The sequence below is a fragment of the Sciurus vulgaris genome (assembly GCF_902686455.1).
Source record: "Sciurus vulgaris genome assembly, chromosome: 6".
NCBI lineage: Eukaryota > Metazoa > Chordata > Mammalia > Rodentia > Sciuridae > Sciurus > Sciurus vulgaris.
In genome coordinates, this window is record NC_136466.1 from 69173176 (window position 1) to 69198298 (window position 25123).

General features: G+C 46.1%; 1 protein-coding gene and 1 long non-coding RNA gene across 6 annotated transcripts in view; one reads left to right on the plus strand and one right to left on the minus strand.

Annotated features, from left to right (window-relative positions):
* The window catches only part of LOC306664938, a 71759-nt gene that overhangs the window by 19957 nt on the left and 26679 nt on the right, over window positions 1-25123 (minus strand). The gene's annotated exons all lie outside the window — the stretch shown is intronic.
* FGF1 (fibroblast growth factor 1) overlaps window positions 701-25123 on the plus strand; it is a 91209-nt gene continuing 66786 nt past the window's right edge. Inside the window, exons 1-2 of one of the 5 annotated variants that reach the window (XM_079146105.1) lie at window positions 701-990; window positions 11748-11903. The gene's annotated coding sequence lies outside the window, so the exon portion shown is untranslated. Of the gene's footprint in view, window positions 991-11746; window positions 11904-25123 lie in introns of those variants that run through there. The other 4 variants (XM_079146104.1, XM_079146101.1, XM_079146103.1 and 1 more) reach the window with 4 other exon arrangements.

The following is a 25123-nucleotide window of genomic DNA, read 5'->3' on the forward strand; positions in this document are numbered from 1 at the left end:
GGTGATGATATGGAATTGGCACTTGGTCAGGCATGCCTGTTTCAGTTCTCCTTTTGTGTCCAAAGAGGAAGAATCAGAGGTGGGAAATCAAGCTATTTCAATGTGGTAAGTTTTACAAGCCTAGAAGTTAGAAGCAGAAACAACCAGGAGAGGAAAGCAGAACTGTACATTCCATGCAGAGCCCAGCACCTCCCGCAACATGACTTACACGTGCCCTCCAGGGTTGGGGGGGGGGTCTTGCCCTGTTATTGATGAGAAGGTCTCTGTGACTCAAATAGTGTGTATGATTGCATGACATGATCATCAGCCCAGAAACACCCACCTGCCTCAGGCATAGAAGTAATGATTTTTTCCATTACGTTTATCCTCTCTGAAACCTCCAAGGGTAGCAGTCAACTAGTTGGAAAAAGAATTGGTTAAGGTGCACAGATTGCTTGCAGCAAGACCCTCACTCCCCTGCTTCACATGGGGAAAAGGAACAGGGACTGGTTCAGAGAGGGGCATAGAGACGACTTGGATGAGATACTTGTCCTTGCACCTGGCAGCTGTCCAGCCCCCAAATAGCTTGTGTGTCCAGTCCAAAAAATAAGATCACATGAGAGGGAGAGAAAGAAGTTCACAAGTGCTTGTCCTTGGGCTTCCCGTGGGCACACCAGCTTAGCTGGGTGAGGGCGCTGAGGACACATTGCCCCCCTCCCCAGGCCCGAAAGCCAGGAGGCCAACCTGCTGTCAGGGAGGGTGCCTGGTGGTGTCACTGAGCCCTTCTTCCTGGAGCTCCAGCTTCAACCAGAAAGGGAGTGAAGAGAGTTAGGACCAGCGAATCTAATAGCCTCCAGGGGGATAAGGGCATCGCCTCCTTTCTTGAAGGACACTCCCTTCTGATGGTGATGGGAACTCCCTTCCTCCTGCAGCGGCCTGCCTGCTGTACAGTGTGAATGTTGCAGCAGCCAGGGCCCCAGAAAGACAGCGCCCCAGAGCCCAGGCAAAGAGGTGAGTGCATGTGTTTCTGCAGGGCTGGGATTGCTACAGACTGTCACCTGGCTTCAGGCTCTCGCTCAGCATGAATGCTCTTCCCCATCCCCCATGCCTCCCTCCTCCCTTCCTGGGTCTGGGTCTGTGGCAGGCTTGAGGCTCTGTGATGAGGCTGCTGTAAAAGATTCCTGTACTCCCTTCTCTCCTTCAGAGGCCAATTGACTCCCAGACAGAACTAGGCAGGTCTAGTTCTTAGCGGGAGAGCAGGAAGTGATTCCTACCAAGCGAATTATCTTTGCTGAGATCCAAGAAGATGTGTACCAGGAAATCATTAGACAAACCCCATTACAGTAGAGTTAATGCTTCATTTTTAAAAGCACTGCATGGAATAGGAAATAAGAGGATGCCAGCTGATTCTTTGTTATTAGGCAAAAAGGAAAAATCAAAAATGGGATCTGCAGTGCTTCCCCTCCCATCTCCTCCTGCCTTCTTAGAGCCCTGCAAAACACTTAACAGATCCAAGAACTCGTTACTCTGGTTGACAACAAGTGGAATAAAATCAAAGATCTGGGGAGAACGGCTCTGTAACCAGAATCGAGGGACAAAGACATGGAACCAATGTGGAGTTTGGTCTCCCCACGTAATGTTTCTGCACACCCAAGCTCATCAAATGCCTATTTAGGGATGTGTACGGAGGCCACTATCCTGTGCACACGTGGGCGGTAATCCTGGACGCAGACTGTGCCTGGGCTGTGGACTACAAATATCCATGCTGAGAAGTCTGAGGGGAATAAGGTAATTACTAGTGTAAGTCTGGATTCTTGTAGTGACCATAGACTGAAATTCAGTTGGAAGGGTCTTGGGCAGAAAGAGAAAGTTTTTTTTTTTCTCTTACGTAACTGAAAAGCTAGGGTTGGGTATAGAAGGTCTAGGTGTGCAGACAGTAGCATCCTGAATCTGCCTCTCTCATCTCTTGGCCTTGCATCCACCATGTCATTCTGCTTCCAGGAAGCCTTGCTTTGTGGTGGCAACATGACTGCCTGGGCTCAGGCCGACACCCTCCTTGAAGGGCCACTCTGCAAGAACAAATGCTCCTCATTCCCACACGTCCTACCTAAAGTCCCAGGTTGTTTCTCATGAATCTAGTGTGGGGACTGTGGTCATCCCCATCCAAAACCGCAGGCAGTTCCAGGAGGAGGGGTGGGGGTAGAGCAGGTGGTCAAAGTCAGTGGTGGTCACCGTGTTGCTCTTTTTTGCAACGGTCTAGACTGAGTCAAATTTCCTCCTCCCTGTTACACTCCACAAAAATGTATTTTTAACAGGTTTCATAGGAAGGATCATTATTAGTGGGACAGGTGATGAAAAGACCCCCTCAGACTGGGAAAGCCACTGACACCAGGCTCGCCTAGCTCAGTCTCTAGCCACCCAGCATACCCCAACCTGCCTGGCCGCCAGGCTGCCTGTGCGCTCCTGGGTCTCCTTCCCCCTCACCCGTCCTTGCTCAGGCCTGTCTCCCCTGTGCTGATGTGAACTCCTCTTGCCTTGCAAGGACCAGCCTCAGTGCTGCTTCCCTCTGGGCCCTTGTCCCGCTCTTCCTCAATCTTCTGCTCTCTCCCCTCTTTGAACCTGAATTGGGTGTCAGGGCTATTGTTTACTGTGTACATGTTCTTCAAGAACTTCTTGTTCTCTGTTTCTTTCCCAACTTGAATTTCACATTCATGGGGGAAAATTAAGTTTTGTCTCTAGTCCTATCTGGTAGTCAACAAAGAGAAGGTACCCAATTAAGAGAGTCCAGTTAATTGATCAATAGAGAATGAGCCTCCCTAAATAGTTAGGAAGGATGGCTAGGTTGCTTAAGACTCTTAATTCTGACTTTAAAAGTCGTTCCATGATTGCAGACATTGATTGAGTTCAGAATGTATGTGGGAGCCCTAGAGGCAGCATCTCAGGTACTCCTTCCAGCAGCCCTACCAGGCCTGTCCCGTTATTAACCCTTTTAGCAGATAGGGAAACTGAGTCTCAATTAAGTCACCGTCTTGGATCATATAGCTAGGACGTGGTGATACTGGGAGTGGAACGCAGGGACGCCTGCCATCTCCTTTCCCATTCCATTCATCATTGACACCCTTATCAGATTTCATGCTGCTTGATTTTAAAGAGAAGTGGGCTTTGGTGATTGGTCAGATGGCCTGAGGAAGCTCAGGCATTTCAGACCCTTCTTCTGCCACCTGCCCTTCCAGTGCCTCTATCGGGGGAGGTTCTGATTAGATTCTGCCCAGGTGAGTGCGCACACCCCTACCCCAGAGCCAACAAAGGGTCAAGGGGTCAGGGACTTCACAAAAAGAGGTGCCTCTGGAGCTCTGTAGAGAGCGAGGTGCTTTTTAATTAAAGAGTGGAGAACGCTGACTGAAGCGGGCTTTAGAATGGAAACTTGCGTCTCTGGCCAACAGTTACCAGGCATGGACTGACCTTTCTCCTGCCCCTGACAAGGGTGACCAAGCTGAGGGCTCTTCTTCAAGGGCGGCTGACAGAATTTGGAAGACAACCAAATTTTGATCTCAAAATCTTGAGAAAACATGAATGTGTCTTATACTTTCTGTGCCCTTACATCACAAGCCCCAGGCCCCTGGGCTGTGCCCCCAGAACCCTGGTCTGAGTGCGTGCTGTTAAGTGCGTGCACAAGCCTGTTCACGTGAGTTAGTGTCTTCAAAGGAGCAGATCCTATTTGACTTACGTCATTTTATGTACCTTCACAACATCCTGTGAGAGGGCCAAAGAACTGGTGTTCTCACCTGCCTTCTATTGATGGACCAGCTGAGGCACAGTGAGGCTATACCCAAGGTCCCAGACTGGGAATGGACATTTTCTAAGATCTTTAGGACCCAGGCCTGCTGGCTTCTCCATGAGGTTAAGATATGGGATAAGTAAATAAATAAACACATATGCACATATGTGTATTTATATTACATGATATATTACATATGTCATAAATTACATACATCATATAGTATGTGCAATATACACACTTATATGTTATGTGTTACATACTAGTACATCATGTATATATGTATATCTATTATGCCTACATATATGTATGTGAATGATATATATATTAAATACATACATATATATATGTATGTATATATAATCCTTAAGAGAACACTTCCAGACCTAACAGAAATGAGAACATGTTCACATGAAGACTTGCACGTGAACTTTCGCAGGAGATTTTGTGTGCATATGATACTGGGATTGAACCCAGGGACACTTTACCACTGAACTACATCCCCAGTCTTTTTTCTTATTTTTTATTTTGAGACAGCATCTCTCCATGTTTCCTAGGCTAACCTTGAACTTGGATCCTCCTGTCTCAGCTTCCAGAATAGCTAGAATTACAGGTGTGGACCAGTGTGCCCAGGGATAGCAGCATTATTGAAAATAGCCAGTCAGGAAACAATGCAAGTGTACACCAGCTGATGAGTGGGTCAATAAAATGTAGTGCACCCATACAACAAAATATTTAGCAATGAAGAGGAAAGAAATTTTGACACATGCTACAACACAGATGAAACTTGAAGACATTATGCTAAGGGAAAAAGTCAATATTGTATGGTTCTGTTTATATGAAATAGAACAGGAAAATCTATAAAAAGTAGTTTAGCAGTTTGCCTGGATCTGACAGGAAGGAGGAATGGGGAGTGACTGTTCATGGGTTTGGGGGTTCTTTTTGGGCAACAGAAATGATAGTGGTGATGGTTACCTAGCTTTATGAAAATACCCAAACCATTTAATTGTCCACTTTAAATGGGTGAAAAATATATATTATAACTCAATATAGGTGTTAAGAAAAATTGCAAACCAAGCTGGGCACAGTAGCACATGCCTGCAATCTCAGTGATTTGGAAGGCTGAGTTAGGAGGATCCCAATTTGAGGTCAGCCTCTGCAATTTAGGAAGGGATAGGGATGGAGCTCAGTGGTAAGCACCCCTGGGTTCAATCCCCAGTAACAACAACAACAATGACAATCCCAAACCACTGCTAGTGGAATCATGAATGTAGTGACCTTTGCTGAAAGATGTCATTCTACCCTGTCTGCTCTGATAAGCTCATGTCTCGCTCCATAGAGCATGGCCACAGACCACTCACAAAATTCCAGTGGAAAGATGATAGATGGAACAGGTCAGATCCATAGATGTCTCCCTGGCGTCTGAACCAGGAAGACTCCCACTCCCTTTTTGTACAGGTCATTATAAATTTTATGGAATCAATCTCATTCTATTTTCACTTCTGGATTTCAAATCATGCTTCAGAAAGTACTCCCCATTCTAAGGTGATAAATCTCGTAAATGTTTTCCTCTAAGGTTAGTCTTTTCTTATATTTAATCCTCCGATTAAATTAGGGATGTAAATAACAAACGGGATCCTGACTGGTTTTGTTGGTTTCACCAAAAAGCAAGCCAGTTATTAAGTCAGGAGTTGGGGCATCTTGCAACTTCCTGAAATTAAATATGAAAACGTGTGAGAGAGTATGTGGATGTGTGTACACGGGTGTGTGCAGCATGTGGACACACATTTATTTTCTTGGGGAATAGGGTTGTAGATCTTGTCAGATTTTCAAGTGTCTTTGTGACTTAGAAAAACCACTGGGTTTTGTCCATTTCATAACCCGCACAGGGTCCAGGTACCATACGTGGATAGAATGTTCCAGTGCGTCGAGGCTGAATCTAAAACCAGATTTGTAGTGCTGAGCCACTGCAGGGGAGGCCTGTGTGGCCCCTCCTAGGGAGGTCCTCTGTCACATCCCACATGAGCAGCACCACCTTTTGGGTTGACCACCTGCGAAGGCAGGGGACAAAAAGTGGCTCTTGCTGGCTCCCCTAGGGCCCATAAAACTTCAGAGATTTACTCTCCAGCTGACAAATCCATGCAGCTGATAAACCATTTTATCTGCAAAACTCAGGGCCTTCCTGTCACAGAAAATGTTGCTACAAAGAAGGTGGCCCAGGCTTGTGGGCTGGCCTTGTATTTATGTAACAGATGCATAGGCAACACCCACCCTGTGCAGTGCATTGCCCAGATTGGTGCCTCTGCAAAGGCAGTTGCTGCACCAGCAGCTGGAGAACCTATTAGAAAGGCAAATTCTAACACGGTGGGTCCACCCCAGGCCTACTGAATTAGAAACCTGGCAATCTCTATTTTAACAAACCCTCGAGGTGAGTCTAGTGCACATTCAAGTTTGTGAAACACTTGGTGTATGACAGCAAAGAGACAAAGTCCCACTCTCATGGAGTTTCAGTGTGCGTAGCAGGGGTGGCTGAAGACAAACATTTTATTGAATGTGACAACTTTCAGATATTAGTAAATTCTGTGAATAAATAGAAAGCAAGGAGATGTGGAGGACAGTGAGGAGGGACACATTTAGAACAGCTGTTCAAGCAGGAGGTGGTCTGAGCTGAGACCAAAAGGATAAGAAAAAGTCAGTCATGCAAAGAATCTAGCAGCAGAAAATAAAAGTGTACATTCCAGGCAGAGGAAACAGAGAGCAAGTGCAAAGGCCCTGAGGTAGGACCAAGCTTGGCTTATGGGAAGAACAATGTAATGAGAGTACAGTGAGCAAAGGGTAATGCATAGGGGGCGAACTTGGAGAAGCAGGTGGTGTTAGCAAGCTTAGTTCTTGCACTCGGTGCAAGGAAAAGGCACTGAACAGATTTAAACGAAGAAGAATGTAATCTAATTTACTTTTTAGCAATGAATTTCTAGAATGAACTGTAGGAGCTAAGGGCAGAAGCAGGCGGCCAGTTAGGAGGCTGTTGCAGTAATTCAGGCAAGAAATATGGGTGCTTGAATGGACTGATTTGCAATGACCTATTATTAAGTGGAAAAAAAAAACAATGATGCAGGATACTGGGCACAGTAACCTGTTTTTAAGTACACGCACATCCATTTCCCCTGAAAAGACCCCCTGCCACGCACAAAATTAATAGTGTTTATCTCTGGGGGAGAAAAGTGTTACCGAGATCATTTTATACTTCTCTGTACATTAAACATTTTTATCATGTGCATGAAGTTTTCCTTTTACTTGAAGATAAAATATTTTAAAATAAAAATTATTCTAAAGCTAGGATGGAGGAAAATGGAAAATAGAACAGGCAATAAGTGATCAGCCTCAGAGGAGAAGCAGCCCACAGCTCACGGGCAGGACCCTTTCCAAGCATCGTGCCTGGACGTTGGTGGAGATCTGGCTGACAAACTGGGGCAAGTCACATTCTTGGGTTACAGTAGGACTTGAACGAGGCGCCTCCGTTCCTGAGAGCTGCTGGACCCAGTTTCTGTCCTGCGGCTCTGGTGTTGTGTCAGGTCTCCTTGGATAACGAATGCAATTTCCCGTCAGCGTCTGCTGCATTTCCCAGGGCCCTCCATCCTCTTGGCAGCTGGTTCACCAGGATGCCAGGATGCCCTTCACTTAACTGCCTGATTGGACATAAACAGAAGAAAGTGCTCTGTTGGGGGAAGAGAGTGGCGGGCAGCATTGATTTCTCCTGTCAGCTGATTAGGATTTGTTGTGCCTGAACAAGGTTGAATGAGATTAGGGAGAAAACAGTGGGTCTGGTGTGCGTTTCGCAGAACTGCCTCGTTTGTGTAAGCAGAATGAATGAAGGGGGAAATCGTAAAGCAAATACCCAATGTCAGTCTCAAGATTCAAGGACAACTCTGCTGTCATATAGAACTGAAAAGAACAACAACAACAAAAAGAATCAAGGACGAGATGCCGGGGCTATGCGATGCTAGGAAAGGAAGAAAACATCATGTTTGGGGGCATTCTGAACCCTGCTAAGTCTACCCATCATGCTCTGCTCCTTTGTTCACGTTGGTGAAGTGAAATAGTGAGAGCTTTAGGTCTGATTTTCAGAGGCTCTGCAATGCCACTTTCTTCCTTTGTCACCCTTCTAAAGCTCTCACGAGAGGTTTGGAGCTGCTTTCTGTACTAGCTACTGCCCAAGTGCTCCGTGTCCAGTCTGCCTCTTTGGATGAGGAAGGGAAACCTCACCTCCAAGACCAGCCCCCTAGTTTAGATGGGAATGACCTTGGTAAGCACACATCTCTGTGGATAAACATCCTGGGATTTTTGTTGGTTCTTGGAGTCCATCATTTTCTTCCTTTCTCTGCCGTGGTAGTGTGGTTCTCAAATTTGGTGTTATCATGACAGAAATAGCTTTTAACGTGGGATGAGAGCGTGGGGGGGGGGGAAGATATACTCTCTGTATCATATACTGTATAGGATCTAGTATATTGTGGCTACTTAATTAGTGGCTTTGACAGCTATTATTTCCACAGAGTATTTCCTGGCTCAGAGATGGAGGCCAGACTTTTCCACTAGGTAATCTCAGAGTCCCTCCCCCTACTAAATAACAGTGGGGCCAGAAAGGATTCTCATTATCATGTCTTAGGACTTAAAAAAACAAACAAACAAACAAACAAAAAAACCTCAATGTATATTATTTAAGAGATAAATCTAGATCCTTGACATAGAAGTTGGAATAAATACCGAAATTGAGGGTTGTTAAAATGAAATTTCAAGAAATTTCAACATTGGGAGAAATTATATTACAGGAAATATGTTAAGGAACTGAGGAGTCTTTATTTACCAGTATTTGGACCATAACATTGCTGAACACTCAACAAGTCATAGAGACCGACATGTAGGTCAGTAATTAAGGATTGCATTTGCCTAAAAGCTCTGTGTGTGTGTGTGTGTGTGTGTGTGTGTGTGTTAGTGTTTCACAACTGCATATAAGAGAGAAATAAACTAAAATAATAATTTTGCTTTCTAGCCTCAGACACCTGTAATTGTCAAGATGATCCTGTAAGTTTGCAGAGATGATATGAGTAGTCAAGTATTTTTTTTTTTTTAAGTTGTAGGTGGACAAAATACCTTTATTTTATTTTCACCTGGTGCTGAGGATCGAACCCAGGGCGTCATACGTTCTAGGTGAGCACTCTACCACTGAGCCACAGCCCAGCCTTGAATATACAACCTTACTGATCTCCTTTAGGAAAGGGTGAATCTGGAGCCCTGAGCTGAGTCGCCCAGGAAGGACCAATGGCACCTGAAGTGGGGAGACCTGGTTTTAGTCACAGTGGGGACTTTAATTAGGGTTGTAACTAGGTGAGGCTCTGGGTCTGCATCTTTTTCCCATTTTGTGGTATTGGGGGTTGGAACCAAGGCCTCGCACATGCTAGGCAAGCATTTTACCACTAAGCTGCATCCCTAGCTCTTTTTAAAATTTTGAGAGAGGGTCTCACTAAGTTGCTGAGGCTGGCCTTGAGCTTGGACTCCTCTCGCCTCAGCCTATCAAGTGGTTGGGATTAGAGGCGTGGCCCCCAGCTCAATGGAAGTCTTTTATTGCCTCATTGAAATATCACAGATTGGTGTTATAACCTGGGATCTTTTTTCTTATTCTGGACAACGCTTGCATCTTATTCTCAGTCTGCTGAACTCTTCCTTTCTCAGAGACATAGATGCCACCCTAACATCTTCTGGTATCCTTGTCTTACCTTATGGCTTGCTGAATCGGAGCAGCTAAATTCGATACAAGTTCACTGTTTCTTCCTTCAAGGATTCTCCATTATCTGGCTTTAGATACTGAAGAAGCAGCACCTGGGCTTCATCTGAACCTACAGAGGTATCTTTCACCCAAGAAATTTTGGATTTCAACAAGAGACCTGTGGTCCTGAGGGAGGACATTGATGGGGAAGCGCAGACCTTGTCTTGTAGGAAGTGGTGTGAACCTGGGTCAGGTCTTGAGGATAACTGCAGGTGGTGGGAACGGGAGCCAGGCTCTATTTCCCCACTGCCGGTGAGCGCGGGGCCTCTTCTTTGCAAGGAGACTGGTTTCTATGCTGATGTGGTGAAGTCCCTCTGCAGGGTTCCTGAAGATTCCTTCAGGGTGGTGTTGACATTTTCTGGAATATCCACAGTCTGATTGTTAGAATGGTCTTCATTCTCCCAGCAGTTGTGGCAAAGAAAGAATGCCTCTCTGAACTCCGCCTCGTTAGGGCATTCTCTAGCTTCCAACGCCGCCATTTCATAGTGAAAGACTTAACACATACTCTATGTAGCATAATAATTCTTCAAAATTTAAAGACAACAGTTCAAATATTTTTTATCTTCTTATGATTGAGAAGTTTCTTTGGAATCTTGCAGATTCTCAGGAAGATGATGATGATGATAATGATGATGATGATGATGATTTTGGTACTGGGGATTGAACTCAGGGGCATTTGGCCACTGAGCCACATCCCCAACCCTATTTTGTATTTTATTTAGAAACAGGGTCTCACTGAATTGCTTAGTGCCTTTCAGTTGCTGAGACTGGCTTTGAACTGTGAATCTGCCGGTCTCAGCCTCCTGAGCCGCTTGGATTACAGGCATGCACCACCTTACCACGGCTAGATTATTACGTTTTAAAGCAAATTTTCAGTCTCCTTTGAAGGGGCAGTTCACAAAGTTTCCAGCTAATAGGGTTTTGAAAAATCAACTTTTTCAGTGATCCATGATCGGAGTCATGCAATGTCTGAGCCTCTGACCCCTGAGCTCCCTGGGGCCCCTCCCTTCTGAAGACACGTGAGCAGCCTCCAGGTTCCTGCCTCCACCTTCCCTGCACTTGAGCAGCTGTCCTAGGAGGGAGAGACTGGAGAGCCCATTTCCAGCTCCAGCAGGTCAGCCTGTCCCTCTCTATCTGAATTATCCATGGGCACACACACATGCACACCCCACTCGAGCCTTCCAGGCTCAAGCACATGTGTAGGGAAGAGGGACTCTTCACCAATTATAGGGAACTATTAATTATGTTACCATTTGGTCTCTTCAAAGACACCGCTTGATCCTTTCAGTCCACCTTCATTTCCACCTTTATTTGTACAACTAACTTTCCTTCCTTCCTTCCTTCCTTGCTTCCTTCCTTCTTCCACCATGCCATCAAGTGGTGTGAGAACAATGTTCAAGGTCCATTGAAGGAATCCTCAGCCCTGACACTGGGCTCACCTGAGCCTTCACCTAGTCTAACAGGGACAGGCTTGAATGGTGGTGGGGAATGATAGAAACATTCTCTTTGCAACCCCTCCCCAGTCCTAGCCTGGACAGCCACTGCCTTGATAGGCTTTGCAGAGTGCCTTTCCTAGGGCTTAGCTCTGGGAAGGGCACAGACAGACACTGCCACACACAGACACACCTACACCCTGTGCGAGAATGCCAGATGACAGAACAGAAAAGGGCTCCCTTTCATCCAGCAGTGCTCTGATTCCAGAGGAGTGTCTCTGAGCCACGACCTGCTGTTTCCCTGGTGACTGAGGCTTCAAAATAAACAGGATTCTGGTCAGACGGGCCAGTAGTCCATTCAGCTCAGGCATTTGCCCCAAGAGAAACCATGTTAAAATAACAGCTGGGGTAGTTGCTGCCACTGTCTGCCGTCTCTGCCTCTCTCTGCAGGCCAAAGGCTCTGTTCCTGGGCCTGCTGCCCAGAGTCGGGGGTGCTTAGAGCTATGTGTGCATTGCTGTGCGTGGTTGGGTCTGGGTGGGGGTCAACAGGCACCTCTGATGATAGACCAGGGCCAGAGACAGACCTAGAAGCTGGCATTCCCAGCCTCCTTCCCCCTGCCTCCCCTCCGCTTCCCACACAGCCCTCCGGGACTGGTGGCCTGCTCTGCGGCATGGCGTCTGGAGGCAGGCCAGCAACCTGATGTGCATGCCATGGCCCGTCCCTCTCCCCACACAGAGCTACAGTAGCCCAGAGGTTCAGAGAGCCGGCTTGGGGCTGCTGGGGAAGCAGCCGCAGCAAGGTGACAGTGACAAACACAGAGCAGAGGATACCAAGTCGATTCTGTTTCTCAAGCCAGGAGGGAGGACAGCCTTCAGCCTACAAGCTCTGCAGGTAAGAATCAGGGGATTTCTTCTGGGGAGACTAGGTTCCATCCAGAGCTGAGGTTGTATATGTGGAGTGTGTATATGTAGTGTGTGTGTGTGTGTGTGTGTGTGTGTGTGTGTGTCTCCCTTGGTGCAAGTATAAGGGGACTTGGAGAGGAATGTTAAAAAGAGAAAAGTTAGGCAGAAAAGTGTTCAGAGCAGATAGTGCTGGAGCCAGCACCCCTGCCAGTGAACCCCAAGAAGCTCCTCTCTGGCTGGGTTGGTACCATGGTACAGACGGCTCAGAGCAAAGGTCTTGCTGATGCCACAGATATATAAAAATAGCACTGGCAGTTTAGAGGCTGCGAAAGTGATCATGCACCATACTGCCCCATTATCTTCACCCTCCCAGTGCCTGCCCCAGCACCGGAGGGGCCCGGAAGGTTCTCATTTACTAAATGCTGTATGTGGTCCTGTGGTGCAGCGGAAGCTGAGAGCGGTGCCGCAGGGAGTCTGGCTGACATGATCTTGCTGTGTCACACTCCCTCCCCCGGGTAGCCTGGAAATTCAGCTGTGTTGGGCAACCTGTCAACACGGTGGGCAGCTTAGATTTTATTGGCCTCATGCTATAAGTGTCAAGCTGAATTCTAGGACTCTCTGAGGGTATGAGCTCTCTATTTTGAAGGGCAGTATTCTGGGTTATTTCTTACCTTCTGGTCATCTTTGACTATCATATCCTTATCTCAGAACCCCTCCCATAGGCACCAGTAGCAAAGGAGCCAGAACGGCTGACCCCTGGGCACATTCTGTGTTACATAGGTGATCTACACCCTCACTGCATTTACATGGCCAAAAGTATGCAGGGCTCCTAGACAGAAGCACTTGAGAAATTTGGGCCTCCAGGTGCTAGGATAGGAATTTCAGGCATTTCATCAAGTACCATTTTTCAAGAGACCTCACCTACCATTTCAGGTCCAAGAGCTCACTGTGTCTCAGCAGAACTCAAGCACTCTGGGCTTTGTCTGGCTGTTCTACATCTACCTCCCCATCTCCTCTTTCCTTTGGGCTTTGGTGACCAGCACCTTACCTTTCATTCTCTACAGGGGTGTGGTTGTTCTTGGTTTAGCTCCCTGGGCCGTAGTGGGAGGACATGAGCATCCAGCAACAGGCAAGCCAAGCTGCCCCTGTGAATTGACATGAGGAAGAGCCAGCCCCACAGTGGCAAAGGCTTTAAAAGATCTTGCTTTAGTAGTGGTGTCTGGTGAAGGGTTGATCAGCTATTCCCCAGTACCATTTGTGTGAATAAGTGTGGATTTTGGTGGGGCCTCTGATTCATAACCACAAATCCCCCTTTCCTTTGTTTTCTTTGTGTTGGTCACTAAGGACTTCCTAGGAAAGTCCCCTCTTAAGATCATGTCTCTGAGGGCAAGATCACCAGTTCACTGCTGAGGGCAGATGGCTGAAGATGCAGGGAGACTTTCTTTTGTTGCCCTTGTCTTTTTTAGTATGACTAAATAAGTTTGCAAATGAAATACTTAATCAAAAGCAAAGATACTATCAAAAAGTGAAGCAAGAAAACAAAGAGTATACCCTTTCCTAAATCTGGTGTTTATATATGCCTTACCTGGTTCCAAAAATAAGCAAGCAGGATCTGGTAAGTGGTTTGCTTTAGGGGTGAGTAGCACTGACCAGGATGACGTCACTTTTAGGAGAGAGAGGGGTGGACATCCACAAGCTCCATCTATGTTTGTGAATGGATATCTGATCTGGGAGAGACAGTGTGACAGTCTCTCTGCAGAAATGCATTCTGTGGACCCTGAATGAGCTATCAAGGATCATCAGCTGCCAGCCTCACTGTGCCAGCTGCCAGGAGCTAGGTATTGTGCAGAGTGGAGGCACACCCACTTCCACCTCATTAAACAGGCATTACTTGGCTGATGCAGTACCATTGGTTTGGGCTGCAGGGAAAATAACTGTAGCCATTTGTGCCACAGACATATGCAGCTTTATGTAAAGCTAACATCTATGCATGGCACATAAACAGTGGGTACTTTTCCTTATGGAAGGATTCACTAAGCAGTGATTGTTCATCAAGTACCCACAGGGTGTTCCATTTCAGATGGGACTGGATTCAGCCCAATCAACCACAGAAAAGGGAGGGAACCTCCTGGCTGGGCAGGTACAGAGATGGGTTGGGCTGATAGTTGTCCAACTCAGCTGTAAGGTAAGTCAAGGAGCCCAAGAGCAGGCTTCTGGGCCAGTGGCCTGCCGGGAGAGAAAGGAGAAAGAGGAATAGCCATTGTTTTAACTCCTGTGGAAGAGAAGCACTATACCATGGTGACTGAGTACATGGATTCTGCAGCCAGGGTCCAAATTCTCACTCTGCCACTTTTGAGTTCTGTAACTGTGTGCCTTGGTTTCCTCATCTGTAAAGTGGAGAGATGAAATACAAATCTTGTTGTTTTTAATTTTTTTGGTGCTGGTAATGGAACCTTGGGCCCTATATGCACTAGGCAAGCACTCACCACTGATCTACCTTCCCAGCCCTAATCTTGTTATGAAAGAATGAAAGGAGTAATAACCTTAGTACCATGCCTGGCTTAGAGTGAGTATCATGTGAGTGTTTGTTATTAATATTATTGAACGAGGAGCTCCTAAGAGACTGCTCACAAGTCCATTTGTTCCAAAGTCCCAAGCCATGTCCTACAAGTGACCATGGGTGCCATCTCTTGGCAGCGCGGAGGCACTTTTGCTTTGGCATGGGGCTTTGTTTGCCTCTATGAGCATCAGAAACAGAAGAGCTTCTGTCCTGGTTGCCAGCATTGCTTGTCCTTCCTATGTCTGGGCACTGGGATTGAGTTTAATTGAGCCAACTCACTGGATTCTCAGAACAACCCTGTGGAATAGTAGGAGATATTATAGACACAGGAATTAAGGTTTGGTGGGTGGGTTGTTTGCTGACAGTCCCACAGCTACCAGGTGGCAGAGCGGAGCTTCACACCCAGGTTTTCCAGACTGCTGTACTCCTAACAGGGGGGGAGGGTTTGGGGAATTATGGGAGGTGTCCTGAGAGACAGATGGAATTTGGTGACAGGAATTCAGCAACAGGGGGATATTTGAAAGCCCTAGAAAATAAACCAGGATTTAGAATCTGCTAAGAAATGGTAGGATGCTTGCTTGGGCTACAGGCAGAATCAGCCTTGAAGAACTATAGCCTTTGGAACTGGGTCTTTGGGAACTAGATGTGAATGCCAGCCCTGAGGGACAAGGTGGGTCTCTGGTTTTCCTGAAGCAGGCGGGGGATGGTGCCCAAGGACAGAAGAATTGCTTCCTAACATCAGAGACACAGGCTTAGCCAGTAGACTTGGCCAGGACTCCCTCCATCCTCCAAAACTCAAGGTCAGAGCTCATCTTGAGCTAAGCCTGAGGTTAACATTGGGGGACCCCAGTTGTGGGAAGAAGAGAAATGGGCAATCCAAAACTAAATGTCTGGCCGCAGTAAAGTTTATAATTATGTAAGATTTGATCCCTCTAAAGAGTACACTTAAAGTGTAACTTACAGAAATTTGGTTTATGCCTAATTGCTCAAGATGAGCTCTCTGGCTGTGTCCAAGGAATGCTGGTGATGCAAACAGGTGTGAGGGGCGTGTCCACCTTGCACCAGGGTGGTGTGGATGTGCAGGATTACTCATGGACATGACTCATCCCTGCTCCTCCAGGAACTGTACTCTGGTCCAGGGGTTTTCAAACTTTAACGTGAATAAGAATCACAGAGGAACTTGTTAAAAAATCAGGTTTCTGAGTCCTGGGTGCAGTAGTGATTCAGTGGGTCCATGAGAGACCTAGATTCTGCATTTCCTGGGTGGGGCCCAGGTGATTCTGTGCCACAGGGAGACTGGTGGCATTCTCTTGCTGTGTCTTGTGGTCCATAGATCACAACTGAAGAAGCTAACAGGCTGGGGAGATAGCTCAGTTGGTAGAGTGTTGTCTTGCAAGCACAAGGCCCAGGGTTCAATCCCCAGTGCCGAAAAAAAAAAAAAAAAAAAAAGAAGCTCACAATTTAAAAAGTGCTGTTGCTCTGACTCCCTTCTCTTTATTACTGGTAATAAAGAATCAGTGGCAGCTTTTTCTTTGTTGTCACTTCTTGAATTACCTGACTGGAACTCTACTCATTATAGAAATGACAAGCACACACTTTCTGCATATTGAGTTATTCTGTGCTGGGCAAAGGTCTAGGTCCTCCACTATTAATTAATTCTCCATAGCAATCCCATAAATTAGATACTATTATTAGTCATATTTTGCAAGTGAGGGAAAAGGCCTCATTGCCAGAAGTGGCTGAGCTGGGATTTGAACTCAGGTTACCAGAGCCCAGATATGGACCCACTAGGCTATTATATGAGAGTAGTTCTAGCCCAACAGTTCAGCCCTCCTTTCTCATTATTAGGTGGGGTGTCTTTCTCCAGGTCACATTCCCAAACTCACATATGATCCCTTCAGAAAATGCTATGTTCCTTTGTTTTCCTATTTTTATTTCATTCAATGAGTCAAAGTGGTTTGGGGAAATGGGCAGGTCAGGAGTAGATGTTATGGGTTAAATTTATATGCTCAAATGTACCCCTTACCCCTCAGTATCTAAGACTGCGACCTTATTTGGAGATAGGGTCTTTTCAGAGATAATCTAATTTAAAATGAGGTCGTTAGAGGGTGCCCTAATCTACATTGACTGGCGCCTTTATGAAAAGGGAAACTTTGGACACAGGGACATGTATAGAGGGAAGATGAAATGAAGAGACTAGGAAAAAGATGGCCATCTGTAAACCAAGGAGAGGCCTGGAACATTCCCTCATAGCCTTTGGAAGGAACCAAACCAGCAGAAACCTTGACCTCAAGCTTCCAGTGATCTAGTTGAGGGTCAATATGTTATGCAAAGTTACAGCAATTTTTGTTAAAAAAAACAACCTCAGAGTGTCTTTCAGTGACTTACGTGGTGTTCTCAGGAGTTACAAGTAGGCTCAAGGATCAGGAAGGAAGTACTGAATAGAAAGAGAGAAGGGGGAGGAAGCAAGGGCAAGTAAAGAAAAAAGGGGGCAGGAGGAGAAAGAGATGGAGTGGGGACAGGATGGGCATACGAAGATCAGTGATGACCACTGCAGGTTCATCTAGCTCGCTCATGGGCACCTCCTGTGTGTGGGGGAGGTCTCCTGGGCTGCAACACAGTCCCCACCACCATGAATATTGGAGGCTGAATGGAGGTACAGACATCAGTCAAGCAGTGACTCCAAGGTGTTCTGCAAAGCATACGGCAGAGGCGCCTGACCCAGTGGGGGAAAGTAAGGGATCTGGGCAGGTGACGAGGAGGCGGTGCTCGGGTTGAGATCTGAAGGACTGGCAGGCATCAGGTGGGGAGGCAGAGTGTTTCTGGTGGGCGAAGAGCATGTGTGAAGGCCACATGGTGTCAGGAAGGCTGGCATTGCCCAGTGGTTGGAGGAAGGTCAGTGTGGGAGAATGGGAGCCCAGGGGCCAAGCAGGGTCAGACCACATTAAATTGTGAGCTATAGAAAGTCTGAGGAGGAAGTGATCATACAAAGGGCCAAATTTTCATTTAAAAATATCTTGGGCTAAAGATGCTGATGACCTGGGTTGGCAGTGGGCCGTCCCTGAGGCAAGAAGTCAGGCTCCCTTGGTTTTACAGACTGGGGTCGGCAGCCTGGGCATTAGGGAGTGGAGTTCTAGGCCACTTCCTAAATTGTCTTCCGGCCATGGTCCTTCTCAACAGTGTACATTCTAGCTGTTTATATGGCCCTATTGGGAAGACTCTAAATACGGACAGTTCTTTACTGTTGGGGAGGCTAATTATTGAGTGTGGCAGCTGGACCAGGCTCATTCTGCCACGCGCAGCTGGGAGGCCCCTTCTTCAGCATCATTTGCAGGATGTAGAGATCTGATGAGCTCGGCCTGTCCTCTGCCTGCCTGTGCTTTACCTGCAGGCGGCCATTTGTGCAGCAGGCTATGGGAGAGGGGCCAGGAAGCCCAGGCAGAGCCCCTGAGGACATTGGGGGAGAGTCGTTCTAGAAAGGGTCTGAAATTGGCAGAGGGTGCTGAAAAGAGAAGTTTAGAAGACCCAAGGTCAAATTGTCTCATTTGTAATCTCACACAAAATACAGCCATCCAGGCCTGTACTGGGAGCAGGGAGATCCCAGCCCAGCCAGGTGCCTGCCTCCTTGGCCCCCTGACCACCATTCCCATCCTCAGGAACCCTATTAAATGCCGTGGACACAGTACATCTATTACAAAAGTTCTGCTATAGAAAACTCAACATCAAGCCTTTACTACACACCTTGCCTGCCTGGAAAAGAATTCCCTTCACTTGGATTTGACCAGAGGGACTGGATTTGGCTAAGGAAGGATGATTTCCTGGAGCACGCTTCGCTATACACTCAAGAGTGTCCACTCGATCCTGCTGGCTTCCCTTCGTTCTCTGCTGTTCCATGCCCTTTCCTGCCTCTGAGACTTTGCCATTGCTGTTCCATCTGCCTGGAAGGCTCCCCAGTCTTGTCATAGCAGACGTCTTTCCATTCTCAGTCCTCGAAGGGCTTGTCAACTCCTCCAAGATGCTTCCCCGTTACTCCCTTCCTCCCTCTCTTTCCTTCATGGCACTTATCCCAATTGATAGTTACTCATCACTTCTTCTTTTTCCTATTTTGTTGATTTTTTATGAATGAGTGTTAATTATATAGGTTAATGGATTTCACTGTGATGCCATTTCCATACACGCATATATCATACCTCCTTTTATCTTATCTTCCCCTCTCTCCCCCTTGTCCCAGTCCTTTCCCCTTCCCTAATAATAGACCCTCTTCTACATTCAAGTCATCTTTTTTTTTTCTTTCTATTTCCCACATATGAGAGAGAACATGCTATACTTGTTTTTTGTATTTGGCTTATTTCTCTTGACCTGATGCTCTTCAGTTCCATCCATTTTCCTGCAAATGACAAGCATGGTTTTGTTCTAATTTATGGCTAAATCATATTCCCCTATATATATCACATTTTCATATCCATAGCTTGGCTATTGGGAAAAGAGTTGTGATAAACAAGGGTATGCAGTTATCTGTATTTTTTACTGTCTTTGATTCCTTCAGGCTTGAACCCAGAAGTGCTATACCTGGATCATATGGTTGTTGTATTTTTTTTTTTTTTTTTTTAGGAACCTTCATACTGTCTTCCATAGCAACTGTGCAATTTCACATTCACCAGCAGTGTATAAGGGTTTCTTTTCTCCACATCCTCTGCAGCATTTATTATTATTCCTTGTAATAGCCATTCTGACCAGGGTGAGATAGAATCTCAGTATAGTTTAGATTTGCATTTACTTGATGGCTAAAAATATTGAGCAAGTTTTCATATATATTTATTGTATTTGTATTTCTTCTTTTGAGGAGTGTTTGTTCAGATCATTTGCCTAATTTTTTACTAGATTTCTTATTTTGTTGCTGAGTTTTTTCAAGTTCTTTTTATATTCTGGATATCAATTCTCTGTCAGATGAATACTGGTGAAGACTTTCTCCATTCTGTAGTTTGTCTGTCTCTTCACTCTATTGATTGTTTCCTTTACTGTGCAGAAGCCTTTTAAGGTAATCTAATTCCATCTGTCAATTCTTGTTTTTATTTCCTGAACTATTGAATTTCTTTTCAGGAAACTGTTCTCACTGGTTTCTTTTCTTTTTTTTTTTAAGTTGCTATTCCTTTTCTCCCTTAGGTAAGCCTTTTGAGGACTGGAACTAGATCTTTTCCGTCTTGTTCCTTGCTATATCCCAGTGCCTAGCATAGAGCCTACCCATGTAGTAGGAGCTCAATAAATATCTGTCCAGTGAACGAGTGAATCATTACATCTTGAGAATGAGACAACCAAGACCCAGGACAGCAATGGGACCGCTACCCTCTGTTGGTCCTTGCCTTTCTGCAAAGGGGCAGGCCCGTCTGAGAGTGAAGCCAGGAATTTTGCATCAGGGGCCCCTCAGAGGTCTCCAAGCCCCATTCTCTGTGTTACTGCTCTGGCTTAGCTGACTGGGTATTATCTCTGGAACAATCTACCCTCCTGGTATTATTCATGTTCAGAAAAGAAGAACTTCTTTGGCTGATGTGCATCAAAGGCAAGCAAGGGATGCCAGACGCCTAGAAGGAAGGCATTGATCCAGCAAGTTCTGGCCTTTGCACCCACAGAGGCAGTGGGAGGGAGTAGCTCGCCTCTGCCTTGCCCCCATGATTAACCAGTGTGTGCGAAGTGCTGCCCAGGACCTTTGATGGCAGAAAGGGCTTCTAGCAGGTGCCCCTCTTTCTGTTCTTCCTCTGAATCTATGTCAGCATCTGACACGGCTCTGGAGGAAAAGCAGGGAGGGAGTGCTGCAGAGCTGTGCCCTATGGTCACACAGCAAGTCCAGGACCTAGAGGAGCCCCTGTCCTCTGTTCAGGAGTGCAGGTGGGTGACCCGGGCTTCTTGGAGGTGGCTGCATCACCTTCATGACAGGTGGTGTCCTAGTTATAGAAGCCAAATATCACTCCTTACGTGTGATCTTTTTTCAGTGTTTGAAGTAATAATTGGGACATTTCTAAATGACAGAGATGCAGGTCAGCTTCACAATGACATCTTTCAAAGGAAATTTTCTTCTCAAGTGTGACACTTCCATGCAGTTGGCCACACAAAACTCATTGCCATTATCCAAGACTTGTCCTGGGATGTCTTTGCTGAGGGCTGACTGAGAAGACCCTAAGTTGCTGGCATAGGAGACCAAGAATTCTTCTGATAGTTCCACTTCTGACCCATCTCTCTCATTGCCTTTCCACTATTTCAGAAACAGACTGGAATTTTGTTAGCATAGTATAGTGGTCAAGAGTAGGGACTCTTGGGTAGGACTTGTATGGGTTCAAATTCTGGATCTGGTACCTCAGTAGCAGTGTGACCTTGGAAAAGTTACATTGCTTCTCCGTTTCTATAAAATAGACATAATAATAGAACCTATACCCTAGCACTCATTGACAGAAATTTGTGAATCAATACAGGCAAAGTCCATAGTACCTGTCAATGCTATGTCAATGTTAGTTGTTCCTCTATCATAGGGTTGATATAAGAATTTAGAGAATTAACACATTAAGTACCCCAATGTTTTAGTACACAATGCAGAGTGTTATAGTATTTGCTCAGTAAAATCTGAATTGTTATTGCTATTGACAAAATTTGCTCTCTGGCTAAAGACTTTTGGAAGTCTTCGTATAAATGTATTTGAACTCAAAACATGGTCCTGGTTAGGGCATGAAGGTCACCTATTACCCTGCTGTTCCCTGAGAGCCTTTTTTTGTCTCTGGGAAGGATTATCAGCCTGTGATTTTTAGCACCTGAAACCCTCATGACGGGAACCTAGAACCCACCAGAAAAGCAATAGTCCCTTGAAGGGTTGGAGCCCACGACACATGTAGGTTGCTTTTCTGGCAGCTTCAAGCTGGAGATATTTCCAAGAAACGTTTAAAGAGAGTCGGCTTTTACCCCTTTTGCTCAGCGCACATGAAGGCTTTGGAATTCCCACCCTCCGTACATGGACTCCTTAAAAATTCTGCTCAGAAGTCCCTAGTGCTGGACTTTGAGTTCAAATCATCTGAAAGTTGACTGCAGGGATTGGAAAGGTGGCCTACTACATGTGGGAAATCACACAGCCGTTCTGCATCCAGCTGCGCCTGAGGCGTTGACCTCCCGGCCCAGTGACCTGGGTTAAGGAACTGGTCCTCTTTCAGCTCTCTCCACAAGAGCTCCTCTGGGGGATGGTTGTGGAGGTTAAGTTAGAGGTGATGTGTAAAGCTCACTGCATGGCTGTCTCTCTTGCTAATTCCCTTCCCACCCTTTGTGGCCCTCCTGACTGTCTCATAGCTGTGAACGGAAAAACCCAGTGGTGATCAATGTTGTAGAGGGTTGTGAATATTCCCTCACACCAGGTGACCATGAGCACATCACTTGGCTTATGGAAGCAGCACAGACAGATGGATTCTGGGATGGGGTCCAGGTTGCGGTCTGGAGGAGGGGATACTGGCAGCCCCCACACCCCGCTCAGCCCATCCTTTCACTCCAGCGAGCCAGGCCTGGAATACGGATTTGTAGCCTACTGCTCTTCTGGGACTTGAGATGTCTCCCCAAGGCCTAAAGATTGATATTCTCCTCTAAAGGAAATGGACCCTGCCTCTCCCACTCTGGCCCTTCCTAACACTTCCCCACCTCCCACCAAGGCTTGACACACAGCTGGTTCAGGGTGGATCCAGATGCTCGCTGTGCAAGGGGGGAATGGGTTTCCAAGGTGACGTTGGGTTGTTTCTGGAGACCCTTTGACCCTCCCCTCCCTGCTTTGTGCTGCCCCAGGACTGAGCCAAGCCTTTGGAGGGTGGCTTCACCTTAGGCTAGCTGGCTGGAGCCCTACTATGGTGGGAGGTTCGGATCCCACGCTGGATGGGCCCTGGGGGAGGTCAGCTGGGGGATGAGTCAAAAGGCTTCCTCGCCTCTGGGTTACCTCCAGGCCTCTCCCTCTTCTCACTGCTCACAGTCCGAGGAGGGCTGCAGAGGCCCCTGTTCTAGGAATTGTCTCTTACAAACTCTAACCACATCTTGCTCAAGGATGGAAATGTGTCCTGAATTGGCTACCTTAAAATCTTTTCATACACTACCGCTCAAGAGAGAGACTTCTGGTGACTAACTGGGAGCTGTACGTTCATCATGCTATGGCAGCCCCAAAGTCAGTATTTTCCTGGAGTCAAGATTCTTTTCTTCCTGGCCAGTCCCACATCCTGCTGGACCTGCGTTGGTCAGCTCATGTTTCTCATTATCTCTCCCCGATCCTCTTTAAAGGCTTCTCATTCCACCGGGATTTTATTTTTAACTTGCACCATAATGCTAGGGCTGAGCAGGACATACTGCCTACGTCCGCAGGAAACAGGACCGCCTGGAATGGTGGCCCCATTTTGGGGGGCTTCCTCCCTCTCTCCCTGACTCTTTTCCTTTCATATTTATTGAGCAACACCATGAGGGTCCGGCACTGGGGATATGAGAACAAAAGGACAGATTCGGTCCCTGCTCTTGAGGAATCACATTCTGATGGGGCCAGGGAATAGGACACAGAACATCTTCACACAAACCAAGAAGGGCAACAAAGAAATAAATGGAAGAAGTAGAAATTGTAGAAGTAAAAAAGGTCTATTGACTAAAGAGAACAAGCAAGGCTGGTATAGCAGAGGCTCTTGCATGTGGGGTGGAGAGGGGAAGCCTCTTTGAGGAGGTGCCATAGAAGCAGAGGCCAGAAGAATGGGGGGCACCAAGCAATCAAGTCTCTAGCAGGGTAGAGACTTCCTCAGGGAGGGAAGAACATGTAGTAAGGCCCCACCCAGCATGGGCAAGAACATGGAATGTTCTAGAATGCAATGAAACACTGGGATGCTGGAAGCCTAGGGGGCAAAGAGGCAGTGGTCAAGATAAGCTGGGGAGGGGATCAGTGGCCAGGTCCTGCCAGGTCCTGGAGTCTTGAGAAGAGTTTGGGGGATTCATTCTGGGTGCAGTAGAAAGCCACTGGGCAAGGTGGTGACAGGTGGTAGTAAACATTTTAAGATCTTCACTTGGTTCCTGAAAGGAGAACTGACTTGGAGAGGGGTGGGAGGAGAGGCAGGGAAGTGACGTCTGCTGAGGCTGGAGTGGAGCAGGACCACTGCACTCATGCTGGCTCTTTGGGAATTAGCTCCTTCCAAAGAGCTCAGAGAACTATGTCCCACAGTTGTAACCCAGCCTGAGACATCCAGGCCCCAGTTGCAGGGTTGGCCAGCATGAGCTATGGGGGTTACACAGCCTATTGCCTGTAACTGGCAGTGTTTAGTAGATTTCCAAACACAGTTAAGAAGCTCTTTGTTCAACATCTGCCCCTCCGGTGGTCCTGAAAGGTGCATAACTACTCCTCTCTCTTTACACCATGGTAGCTCTGTCTGTGCTTTACATCTTTGACTGAGATTTGAGCCCAAATGGGCCAAATCCACTATTTTTGAGGCATTGTTTGATCAACTAGGAAGAAAACATGATTTAAAAACAAGTACAACATGCACAACATTGATAGAACTTGCTTTGACCGAGGGATCTCACTTAGTCTGCAGCTCATGGGTGATATGTATACCCAAATGCCATGAGCAGTGGTTCCTGCTTTCCGGGGAACACACGCTATGTTATTGCTCTTCAGAAGGAAGCACATGAAATGTGGAACAGAAGTACAACATAAAAATTTGGCAGAGAATAATAGCAGTCATTATTTGCTGGGCGTTGCAGGCTTTTATTTCTATTAACTCATTTGATCCTCAAAAAGTTCAAGGGCATAGGTACCACGCTTAATCCTTTTTAAGGACGACAGAGCTGAGGCTTAAGTGGAGGCGTCGGGACATCACTTGGTAGAATGTGACAGTCAGGGTCTGGAGGCTGGTCGCCTAGCTACAAACCAGGTTCTTTGCTGCCAGGTTGGGTCACTACTATGTTTTTGAAACTGAAAAAGACCTGAAGAAAAGCATAAAAACTGCTGGCAGAACAGGGATATGAGCAAGTTTGTTGTCTTTTTCATTTTCTCTTTTTTATAGTTTTGAATACACAGTGTCTGGTATAAATCCTCTCAGGATGCTCAGGATCCTCTTGTTTAATGACATTGCTGAGCTAATGAGTACATGTTATTTAAAATTATTTTAGGGTAATAAAAATAAATGTAATTGAAGAAAAGATAAAATAGAACTTTAACAATTTTAAGAAAATAAAAATTTACCCATCATCCAGAGATAATCACTATTTAAAATATTGATAATAATGATTTATACCTTTCCAGTTTTTTCTTTTATTTGTGTCTGTGTCTGTCTGTCTCTCCTTATCTACCTACCTACCTACCTTCCTAGTGATTTATTCATGTATAGTGTGTGTATAATAAATATAATACCATATTGTACTTAACGTACTTTTTTACTTAATATATCATGAACATTTCCCATTCCATTTAATATTCTTTGCTTTTTTTTTGCTTGTTTGTTTTTTATTTGTTCTAATTAGTCATGTATGACAGTAGAATGCACTTTGACACATCGTACATAAATGGAGTATAACTTCTCATTCTTCTGGATGTACATGATCTAGAATCACACTGGTTGGGTTAGACACATATGCACATAGGGTAATAATGTCAGATTCATTCTACT